Genomic DNA, 12,751 nt, shown 5'->3' on the forward strand with positions numbered 1-12,751 from the left:
TTTGATCAAATAAATTTTTGGCCACTGATCAAACAATCACAGTGGGGCTATGGCAGAGGGTTGAATCCCGATAAACTTGCACTAGCAATGAGGATTTTGTGATCAGTGGATTCTCTTATCCCATTTTGTAAATTGTTTGCTTGTACCGCTTTGTAAAATCTTAAAGAAGGTTTACTTTCGATCTTTTCCCAATTTCGCAAACAATTTTGATCTTTCATGCCGTGGTTGAGAGATAGTATATAACACTTGAGAAACTTGAATCTTCATAATTGGTAGTAGAAGAGAGACAATAGCTGAGTGGATTGGATTTGACTCGTCTTACTCTTTTTTTTGTTTTGGTAATAAAAAAAAGGGAAATGATTTCATGCAATAATAATATAATGAAAATATCTTAAAAAAGCATGCTAGAGATATTTGTTTGACACGGATTTTTAAAAGTACACTCTTTTTTAGATTCATCCTAACCAACAATCACAAAAAAGAAAATTTTGAAAAAGGTGCGGGTTGTATAGCCTAGGCTCTAAACAATAAAATTGGAGCCTACCTTCAAATAGTTTCGAGAAATGTGGTTTGGACACTGAAAATCTTTGTGATAGCTTTAAAATATATTTTCATCTTTATTTATAAAGTTTAAAGCTTTAAAAATAGTGTAGATCGACAGATCTATGAAAACTTGAAAATCTTAAATATTGGCGGTTCAAAAATGCATTACAAAATATACTATTTCCAAAACTTGAAATCCATTTTTTCTCATGTCCATGCATCTTGATATTGAGATGATTAATTTGAGGATATTTGGGCATCAAAAGTAATCTATTCTAGTGAAATTTTTTATGTAGGCTCTAATTTGATTGTTTTGAGCCTCGGCTCTATATATACACCCTAGAAAGTGTTTTTCTAGCCCAATTAATATAAGCCACCTATTTTAGTGAGATAGTTAGAAATAGGCCTTAAAAGGACTTTTTTATTCCCAAAATTTGTATATAGTGTTATCATCATGTAGACACTCCATTTTGAAATTGACAAATTCTGTGATATTTTTAACCCTTAAAAACTACACTATTCCAAAAAAACCCCGTACCATAAACCACTATATTCCATGATCCCTATCTTGTGATCCAGAATCCTGCAGGACCACTATTTTAGTAAAAAATTTAATAAAATAGCAAAATAGTTTATTTTTATCTGATTTTTGGCAGGTAATATCACAAAAATGCATGAATCACGCAAAATCAGAAACTGCTAATTTTGAACAGATTTGCCCCTTTAAACCCCAAAATTAAATTTCAGCTTGCATATTTAGTTGTTTATATCGTTTCACGCATATTTGGGCCTTTAAAAACAAATTCTCGATATCATTTTAGGGATTAGACTCTTTAGACATGGTTTGCCCAGGAGAAGGAGAGAGAGAGAGAGAGAGACTCCAGAGACCAGAGAAAAAAAAAACTAGTAAACCCTAGATCAGATCCAAAAAAGCCATCCAACTAGGCCAAGGCATGGTCAAGTTTGAAGAGAGAACAACAAAAGACGCATGGTGTAAGCCATAGTTATGATATGGGCACGACCTCGAAGCATTGGGTGCCCCAGGCCACTTGGCCCACCCAAGTATTTTCGTCATCCTCTTTTTCTCTTATTTTACAGTTATTTTTGTTAGATTTATGATTTTATTCGTTTTTCATTTATCTTTCGGACTTTAGAATAAATGCTAGTTCTACCACCGATTTGAGAGCAGATCTGCTCACTTCTAAGTAGATCTGGCATCGTAAACAGTTTGGTGCTTACCGTGAGGCAATTCGAGCTTGATCTGAGCTCCAAAATACGTGTTTTTGTATAATGTTTTTCACTAATTTTCGGTCTAAAATAGTCTCAAGTTCGACTGTAACCAAGACCTAGGGTTTCTTCGGCTACGAAACCCTGTCTATTTGGGGCGACATTAGCTGTGTCGCCCAGGAGACACTCCCTGTGTCGCCCAAGAGACACTCCTTGTGTGGCCCGGGAGACACCACTTGTGTCGTCCGAGAGACACCACTTGTGTCACCCAGATCCAGAGATCCCAGAAAAATCTCGAGACCCCACAACTTTGTTCCAGAACCTTTTCTCTTGCTACCCACTAATTTTGAGGTCAAAATAAATTTTTTTTTTTAAAAAAAAAATATTTTGCATGAGCCAAGTCTTTCTTATCTAAGCTTTTTGTATTTCATTTAACTTTAATTAATTTTGTTAAAAACCATGATTTCCCTGTTTTATCATGGTTAGTTTAACCATGTTTCATCATATATATATATATATATATATATATATATATATATATATATATATATATATATATATATATGCACACCCTTCAATAGGCTCTTTAAAAAAGATACCCCATTCATATGGGATAATGAATACCATGAGGCATTCGACCAAATCAATGGGTATCTAACCAAACTCCCATCCTTAGTCCTCTTAATTCAGACAAACCCTTGATCCTAAACATATATATGAAAGACAAGACCATATGGGCAATGTTAGGACAATATGATGAGCATAAAAAAGAACAAATCATGTACTACATCAGCAAAACCATGGTCGACTATGAGACGAAATTTACAGATGTGAGGAAGCATTGTATAATGCTTGTGTGGGCTATGAAAAAATTAAGACACTATGTCTTATCTCCTATGGTCAAGCTCATCTAAAAAATAGACCCACTCAAGTACTTATCGGAAAGACCAGTCCTTAACAGACGTTTGGCGAAATGGAGAATGCTATTGAGCAAGTTCGAAATCACTCAAAATCGGTCAAAGGACAAGTCATTGCTGACCATTTAGCTAAACACCCACTGCCAGATAACACTTCCGTTAACACGTATCTCCTTGATGAGGACCTCTTCACAATTGAGTACTCAACTCAGGTGTAGGGGTTATATTATGCTCACGCGAAAATATTTTAATGTCAACAGTCATCAGACTAAATTTCCCATATAGAAATAACATTGTTGAATACGAAGCCTTGATAGCCGAGCTCAAGAATACCATGGAATTGAAAATCCAGCAAATACGAGTCATTGGAGACTCTTTACTTGTCATAAACCAAGTTCAAGGGATTTGGAATGTTAAAGAAGAAAAGCTCAAATCCTATCAAGAAAATGTGAAAAAGATTATAAAATATTTTAAGCAAATCGCCTTCCAAAATGTAACTAGGGAGAATAATCTGTTCGCCGACTCCCTTGCGACCCTTGCTTCGATGGTCGATATCCCTTTAGAAGCCACCATGCTGCCATTTTACATTAGGCACAAACATGACCCTTCCCCACAAAGGATCGAAAAATAAATAGAATAAAAAAATTAGAATGATGAAGAAGTGTCTTTCGTGGCCTCAGAAGCGCTAGTCAAGGCAAAACCATGGTTTCACGACGTGTTGTCCTTGTTGAAAGATAGGTCATATCCTGATGGAGCCACCAAAAGGATAAGAAAGCCCTCTGAAGGTTTTCTATGGGTTTCCTAATAAGAGGCAACCTTTTGTTCAAGAAATCTTTTGATGGCGTCATCTTGCGGTCAATCAGCCAGAAATCGACCAAGTATTAACAAAATTACGCAATGAAGGAGATCATTCTGGGGCTACTGCCTTCGCTCGAAAAATCAGGTGCCAAGGCTATTATTGGACCACCATGGCCGAAGACAGCTGGAAATTCATTAATGGGTGTTTCATGTGTCAACTTTATGGAGACCTCATCTATGCATCGTCTATACCACTTAACTCAACACCGTCCATATGGCTCTTTGCCATGTGGGGTCTTGATATTATTGGATGATTTCACCAAAAGCCTCGAATGGCCACTGTTACATACTAATGGCTAAAGAATACTTCACAAATGGGTAAAGGTCGCATCATTTGTTAAAATTGAAGGTCAGCATGTTGTCCGTTCATAAAAAATAACATTGTACTCAGAAGTGGCATTCCATAATCAATCATTATTGATAATGGAACCAACTTCAAAAATGAAAGAATCACTAAGGTATGCAAACGGTTACAACAATACTACATAAGCAGGTCCTAAGGATGGAGACTCCACCTAATCTCTACAGGTTCCCAACATAACCAACCGAGAAAGATATGGGAAGGTGACATGAGTTGGATACCCAAGAAACTTTGACAAACCCCAGGAAAAACATTGAGACCTCTCCAAGAAGGAAGCTCGGCAAGAACCCAAAGAACTCTTCATAGTTTTGCGAAAACACATGACAGGATCTTCAAAGGCCAAGAGAAACTTTAAAACTCTTGGGCCCTCACGATCTCATAATGAAATCCATTTCATCTTCTTTAAATAAGTGAATAAAAAAGAAATAAATAAAATGACCACCAATGGGGCCACATGTGGTAAAAACTATAAGACTCGTCCCTCTTTCGAAATGCTTTCCAAAGTCATCTTTCGTTTTCTCATAAAAAAAAAATCATTTTCAAAATTCTTTTTCTAAAATCAATAAAGGACTTGTTCCTTCACTATAAGAGGTTAAACTATTAGTTGATCTGGCATATCTCTGGAAGCCAACTTCCTATGCTTGTTATGAAGGCTTGAAACTAGCCAGGCACTCCATAGTTAGACTACCAACTACCACATATCAGATATGGGTGAACCTCACCGATGACGACATTGGCTATTTTGGGAGCATTCTCTCTCTCAACTACATCCCTTGAGGCAAAAAGAGGAAAACTCATCCCCGTGTGTGTGTATGACGGTTCGTTAATCATAATTTTGGGACAAAAACCCTATAACAATGGGAATTGAGTTTGTTGAAACTCGATCTCAAAAGTGTGTGCAAATAAAATGTCCCTCTCTACCTCAAGGAATCAATAGCACATGTAAAGATTAACAAACAAAAAACCTTGTAACTGAGGCAATGGAGCAAGAAATTCCTCGAAGCAAGGACAAAAACTATATCGAAATGAGCAAGAAAATATTTTGTATCAAGGGGCATCTTGATCATTTCTGACTAGATATAAGGGGCAGTAACATGAAAATATTGACTCAAAATTAACTTTGAGCACCAAAAATATTTTTTTTTCTTGCCCAAATGCCTTTCCTCATATTACGCAGGCTCATGGAGACTGATACAACCACATGTATGTATTTTCTCTTTGAAAAAGATTGTTTAAAATTTAATAAGGTTTCAAAAGTTTTCAAAAGCACCTTTGTGGCATGAGCCTAAATTGCCAATTAATTTCAAAAACATATTTTCATTCAAAAAAAAAAAGAAGATCTCTGGTGGCAACAACGTTTAACTGCCAGTGAAAATCTAGTTCAGAAAATGTCGAGCCTCATATGAGGTAAAAGGTCAGGTGTATCCGTCTAACCCCATACGACGTAAAAGGTCAGGCATATTTAGAAAACGTCTAGCCTCGTATGTCGTAAAAAGTCAGGTGTATCTGTTTAACCCTGTATGACGTAAAAGGTTAAGTGTATTCAGAAAATTTCTAGCCTCTTATGTTATAAAAGGTCAGGTGTATCCGTCTAGCCATATATGATGTAAAGGGTCTAGGTGTATCCGTCCATCACTATATGACTTAAAACGGCTTAGAGGGCTCCATGGCTGCAGGAGCTAAAACTGCTAACTAAAATTTTGTTCTTCAAAATCTCTTTCTCGTTTCAAAATTTTTCATTATATGTGTTTTAAAAAAATTTAATTTCTTTGCTAAAATTAAAATGGTCACATGTCCAAAACTCAGGGTTCTATTTCAAAATTCCCCTTTGCTTTCAAAATTTCTAAAAAGACTTTTAAAATAACGAATGAGTTTGGACACCCGTACATGATGATACCACGTTGTTGCCTCATCTCTCTCTTTAGAATTGACCAGGCAAACCTTTTCCTAAACAAGTAAAACCAATAGAAGACCTTACGAAACCGTCAAGGGAATCAAAGAAATAGTCAGGTTTCAGAGTTTGAATTGTGATAACTTCTGAAGTCAAATGACATGGCCAGAAAATCCAACTTAAGTTTCAAGCCTGCATAACTGACAGCAACATCTCACGCCAAAAAACCTAAGATGAAAATGTTCTAGTTGGGTGAGAGAGGAGTGCAATGTCTTGGGCCCTCTGACCATGTAACATTAGATAATTTAAAATGTCAACAATGTCTACTTCTTTGACACTCACCTGTCCCTCGAAGGACATGGAGTGTCAAAGAAGTCAACTATAGATACCCCATTTTGAGATTGGAAAATTCTATGATATTCTTGAACCCTTAAGACCACACTATTCCAGAAAACCCCTGAACCATATACCACCATAGTCCGTTATCCTTATCTTGTGATCCATAATCCTGCAAGAGCACTATTTTAGTAATATATCAAATAAAATTAAAAACAACTCATTGTTACCTGAATTTTTGCAGGCAATATCACTAAAATGCATGAATCGCCCAAGAATAAGAAACAGCTAATTTTGGTTAGATTTTCCCAGCCCCTTTGACCCCAAAAATTGAATTTCTGGTAGCAAATTTGGTTGTTTTTAGAAGGTTATAGTTTCATGCGTTTTTGGGCCTTTAAAAACATATTCTCGAAATCATTTTAGGAATTAGACTCTTTAGATGTAGTTAGCCCAGGAGAGAGAGAGAGAGAGCTGGGAAAAGAAAGACTCTAAAGACCAGAGAGAAAAAAAAAAACTAGCAGACCCTAGCCAATCCTTAGATCAGATCTAAGAAAGCCATCCAATCAAGCCAATGCTTTGTCATATTTGAAGAGAGAACAACAAAGGACATATGGTGTAAGCCAATGCTTTGTCATATTTGAAGCGAGGCTTCGAAGCCTCGAGTGCCCCAGCCAACTAGGCTGGCCTGGTATTTTCCTCATTCTCTTTTTCTCTTATTTTTAGTTATTTTTGTTAGATTTACGATTTTACTCGTTTTTCATTCAATCTTTCGTGCTTTTGGATCAATGTTGACTCTGACAGATCTGAGAGCAGATCTACACACTTCTTAGTAGATCTGACCTCATATTAAAATTTGATTGTCCCCACTCTCTATCACTCTTAAAAAAAAGCAGTTTGTGGTACAAATATGAAGGATCTTCTTCTGAAGATCTCTTTGATTTGCATCGTAAACACATCATTTGATTAACAATGCTAAAAAAAGAAAAAAGTGATTTTTAATTTGTTAAGAACTAGATCTTGAAATTTACCAAATGGATGGCAAATATTCATTATTGGAGCTAATTTTGACCATATGAAGCGTGCAAATTGAATTTGTTTTGTCATCGGATTGATTATGAGGATGAAGAGAATGTGTGTGTGTCAAATTTGGGGTCATGCAAATGTCAAAAGACGGTTTTTTAGAGATGAGGTTGCATTATACTACTATACAACGTTGCATGAAATCATTCTTCCAAAAAAAAAAGGAAAAAGTTTATAGAAGTGTGCGGCTCTAAATAGTTGAATTTAAATGCACCTCAAAGATTTCACAAAAAGAGGTTATTTTGATGCCTAAATATCATCAAATTAATCATCTCGACCTAAGGATGCATGGACATGAGAAAAAAATGGATTTCAAGTTTTGGAAATAGTTCATATTGTAATGCACTTTTTGGACAGTCAATTTTCAAGATTTTCAAGTTTTCTACTCGATTTACACTATTTTTGAAGATGTAAACTTTATAATTAGAGAAGAAAATATAATTTAAGGCTATCACAAAGATTTTCAGTATTGAAACCATATTTTTGGATATTATTTGAAGGTGCGCTTTACTTTGTCTGTTTAGAGCCTCGGCTCTATACAAACGCACCTTTAAAAAATGGGTAGAGAGACAAAACATAAATGACTTAGCATTTGAATATCAGTTTTATGGAGAATTGTTTGGTGCGTCCAAGTCCACACTTGCTACTATGCGAGCTTGGAGATCTACACTATGTACCAAAGAAACTGTATATCTAAACCATAAATAATTGTCCTCTAAATAAAAAGTAAACTCAACAGTTCAAATATTTTCTCAAAAAATACTATTTCTATATTTAAAATTTATTTATTTTTACAGATTAATAATCTACATGACAAAGATTTTATATTCTTTAAAAAATAAGATTAATTTCTATTTCAAAAATAAATTATTAAAGGGCTAGCATTTCTACATGTAAGTCTGTGGACTCATAGAAACCGTGTTCCAGTTTTAATATGTTATGTATTTTTATGTTGCGTGCAGAAGCTCTAAACCCGTTGGGTTGAATTTTAGTAAATAAAATATGAAAAATAAAGCATATAACATACACCATAAGAATACAAAGATTTACATGGTTTACCTCAGAAGGGCTACATCTATGGGCATGACAAACTGAAATCCACTATACCAATAAAAGTTACATCAAAGATTTTGGGACATAAAATTACCTTTATAACCCTCGATAAAACCTAATTGAGCAAACACTTTTAAATCATTCTTTCTTCATTCTCTTTACTTCTGGCAACCATTACCGACAACACCAGATAGAGACGTGATATCTTAATGGGAACCGTGGTTCTACAAGAAACAAGCCTCTCAATCTTTACGAGGTACAATGTTTGTCTCCATAGGAAACTCTCTTCTCTCTAGGAGGTGACTTTGTATCTTATGTACTGGAGGCCCTACCCCTCTCTCTCTTTCTAGAGAAACTGTCATTTTCATATGGTGACCTAAATAAGGAAAAAAAATTCATTGCATTTTCATCTCCATATATAAGGTTTGGAATCCATACTAAATAGAAAACTTCCTATAGATCTTACACAAATATCAAAAGACTAAGAGATATATCCAATAGTACTAATCCTTTTTGGATTTCTATTACCCTTAGGAAACTTATCAAATATCAATATCAATATCAATATCACATAATAAAGAAATATCTCAATCCTACATAATATCAGAATATCTCAGTCCTGCATAATATGAGATTTTCTAATATGGGTGATTTTGAATAGCACCAAATCCAACAATATCCACATTGATATCAAAATCACCTACTCACCATGCCAACATCCATTGGATAGCTTCATCAATTCTTTATTTTCCGCCACATAAAATTTTTAATCATTCTTGTTTAAAAATTGTATTTGCCATCAAATCTCCCCACCTCGAACTTTGTACTCGAAACCTATACTGCTATACAAGAAACCCCAAACCATGCTTTGATACTACTTGTTGCATGCGAAAGCTCTAAACCCAACGAGTTGAATTATGGCTAATAAAGTAAGAGAAATAAAACATATAAAACACATCGCAAGAACACAAAGATTTACGTGTTCCCCACCTCAAACTTTGCATTCGAAACCTTTACCGCCATATCGAAAACCCCAAACCAGGCTCTGATACTACTTATTTTGCGCGGAAGCTCTAAACTTGATGGGTAGATTTTGTGGAAAATAAAGTACGAGAAATAAAGCATAAAACACATACCACAAGAGTATTTACATGATTCACTCCAAAAGGGCTATATATATAGGCACAACAAAGTGAAATCCACTATACCAATTAAAGTTTCATCAAAAAGTTTGCGATATAGAGTTACCTCTCTAACCAGCGACAAACCCAGTCGAGCAAATATTTTTAAATTACTCACCCTTCATTCTCTTTACTTCTGGCAATCATTACCGCCAATACCAGATAGAAACGCGAGAGCAACGAGAAACTGAGAGCAACGAGAAACTGATTTTCTCTCTAATTAAAAAAGAAAACCACTCAAAATGTCCATGAAAATCACTTCTCTACAAGAAACAAATATCTTAATCCTTAAAAGCTACAGGAGGCACCATCACAATATTTCTCTTCATAAGAAGTTATCTTCTCTCTAAGAGGAAATGGCATCTTATGCACAGGAGGATTTACCTCCGTCTCTCTATCTAGATGAACCATCATTCATATATAGTGACCAAAATAGAACACACAAATTCTTTGTGCTTTCATCTCATATATATAAGTTAAGAATCCCCATAAATTAGGAAATTTCCTATGGATCTTACCCATATCTCTAAAGACCAAGAGATATAACCAAGAGTCATAATTTTTTTTTGGATTTCTACTACTTTTAGGAAATTTATCAAATATCAATATCAATCTCACATAAAAAGAAAATATTTCATTCCCATATAATATTGGAACATCTCAATCCTATATGGGATTTTCTAATGTAGGTGATTTTGAATAGCACAAAATCCATCGTTTTAATGGCAAGTTTCTCTTAAGAACGCGGTTAACATGCGACCAAGCCCGCACATGTACAAATATGGGTTTGGCAATAAATACATTTTTTAAATATAATTTTATCCTAATTTTTAGAGAATAAATAATTTTAGACATGGAGATCATGAAGATGAAAAACTAAATAAGTTTTAAAAAATAAAAATAATAACTATATTGAAAAAACATTTGGACCGGTGGTTATAGACCACTTATTTACATCCATATTAAAAATAGATTCTTTATACCTCTGGACTGCAGGCGAAAACGAATACAGCCAACATGAAACAATTTTTTTCTTTTTGAAAGAAATAGGTTGGTACGGATCCCCAAGTTTTCAAAGAGCCGGTTTTCTAAATGAGGAGGAGCCAAGACTGTTGTAGTTTGCGACAAGAGTAACCTATTTTTACTTTCTATAACTTTTTAATTACGCAAGGTGTGCAAAGAGGGTATTCACTTACCAATTCTCAAGGACGGTGTAGATTAACTGGTAGCGTGCATGGTTTGTTCCCCTAACCCTATGCTAACGAAAGGAAGTAAAACTTAGGGCCAGTTTGTTTGGAGAAACTTTCTCCAGAACTGACACGGCAGCGCTCTCGTGTTTGGCGCATAGGAAATGCTACAATGTCCAGAATTTATTGAAATATTTTTATTCTTCAACTTTTTTGTTTTTTATTTAAAAAATATTAAATTTGAAAAAACATTTTAACCAAAAAAATCGTGACATTTATTTTACCGATTTTATTTGTATTAATATATATATAATATAAGTATATTATATACGGTGCAGTTTGGTTAGAGTCGAGGCTCTAGACAATCAAAGTATTACGCACCTAAAAATAGTGTCTAGAAATATGATTTCAATGTTGAAAATATTTGTGATAGGCTTAAAATATATTTTGATCTTTAATTATAAAATTTAAAACTTGAAAAATAGTGTGGATCGAGCAGACATGAAAATTTTAAAATCTTGAAAATCGAGAGTCCAAAATACGTTACAAGATGCATTATTTCCAAAACTTGAAATCCACTTTTTTCCCCTGCCCATATATCTTGATGTTGAGATGATCAATTTGAGAATATTTGGCCATCAAAACAACCTCTTCTAGTAAAAGATCTGAGGCAGGCTCTAATTTGATTGTTTAGAGCCTAGGCTCTATATAAACTTTTCCCACTTATATAACATTAGATAATATATTTCAATATAATATAACATTATAAGATTATCCATATTATTAGTATAATACGATATATATCTATATTATACACTATTTAGTATAGATAATTATACATTAAACATACATATAATAATATAAAAAATATTACATTATTGAAAATAGTTTGATACGGCTTCCGTTCTATCAAAACAAATAAAACCTCACCTCATAACTCATTGAAAATTACAATTCAAGCATTAGAAATCCTTTAAATAAATCATCTTTGCTTGAACATTATGGTTGTGAAAAAAAAAGATTATGGTTTTGAGTTTTATTGTCAACATTTGAAATTGATTTTAGAGCCATCATAGAGATTTTCATAATGAAAAGTCCTTTCCGGAAAAAAATTTGAGATGAGAGTTTATTTTGTTTTCATAAAGCCTATGCCTTACAAAAATCTCATCCTTTTCATTCATCATATTTCCTTTGCATGAGGCTTCACAATAGGCATCCAAGGCTTATCCTATTTGAAGAAGACGACAATTCATCGTTAACCCATGGTTTTTATATTCTGAGACCACTGATATGTGGGAGCGCCCGGTTTTTGTATTCCGTGACAGCTGTCCAATCAATCCAACCATAAAAACCATGGTTTCCAAACCCACTTGAAAAAATGGCTCCTAGTTTTACAAAAGCAGATCTGTCTTCCCTATAAAAAAAAGGGCACAAAGCTCCCCAATCCTAACCCGAGACCCAATATATCTGTTTCCAAAGGGTAATAACTCTCAAAACAGGCTCATGACTTTTTGGTGACATCGAGTTTCTCAGACTTGGAAACCTGTTGATGGTAAATTGAAGCGTTCAGTGGAATCAGCTTTTCCAAGGGAATTTGTAATCTAGGAATCTCCAATCGGAGCAAAAACGATGAGTCTAAGGCATTGGGGTAGGATGTGGGCTGTCTCAAGCCTGAGGGGAATGAAGGATCAAGCTCCTAAATGGAAGGAGTTAGCCGTCAGATCTTTGCAATCAAATGGCAGGATTGAATCTCAGCCGTCCTTTTCAAACCAGCAGGTGAGAAAATTCTCAAGAGCTGCTCTGGATTCACCAAAGAGAAAAAGGACAAAGGAGCAGAAAAGAGGAGCGGAGGAATCGTTAAGGACTGTGATCTACCTTAGCTCCTGGGGACCAAATTGAGAAATCTCCAATTTTCTAAAAATATGGTGCAAGTTTTTGTAAGGAATCTTCATTTGTATAATAATTAGCAGTGAGGATTTTATCATGGTGGACTCTTTTCTCCCATCTTTGTAAAGTGTTTGCTTTTAGCCCTTCCTTTCTAAAAACTTCCACTAGAATCAACTTTTTTTTTTTTTTTTTTTCGCTTTTTTTTTTTTTTTTGAGAAATGCATCCCACA

The sequence above is a fragment of the Amborella trichopoda genome, chromosome 2 (genome assembly GCF_054954075.1).
Source record: "Amborella trichopoda isolate Santa Cruz 75 chromosome 2, AtrichopodaSantaCruz75HAP2 v2.0, whole genome shotgun sequence".
Lineage (NCBI taxonomy): Eukaryota > Viridiplantae > Streptophyta > Magnoliopsida > Amborellales > Amborellaceae > Amborella > Amborella trichopoda.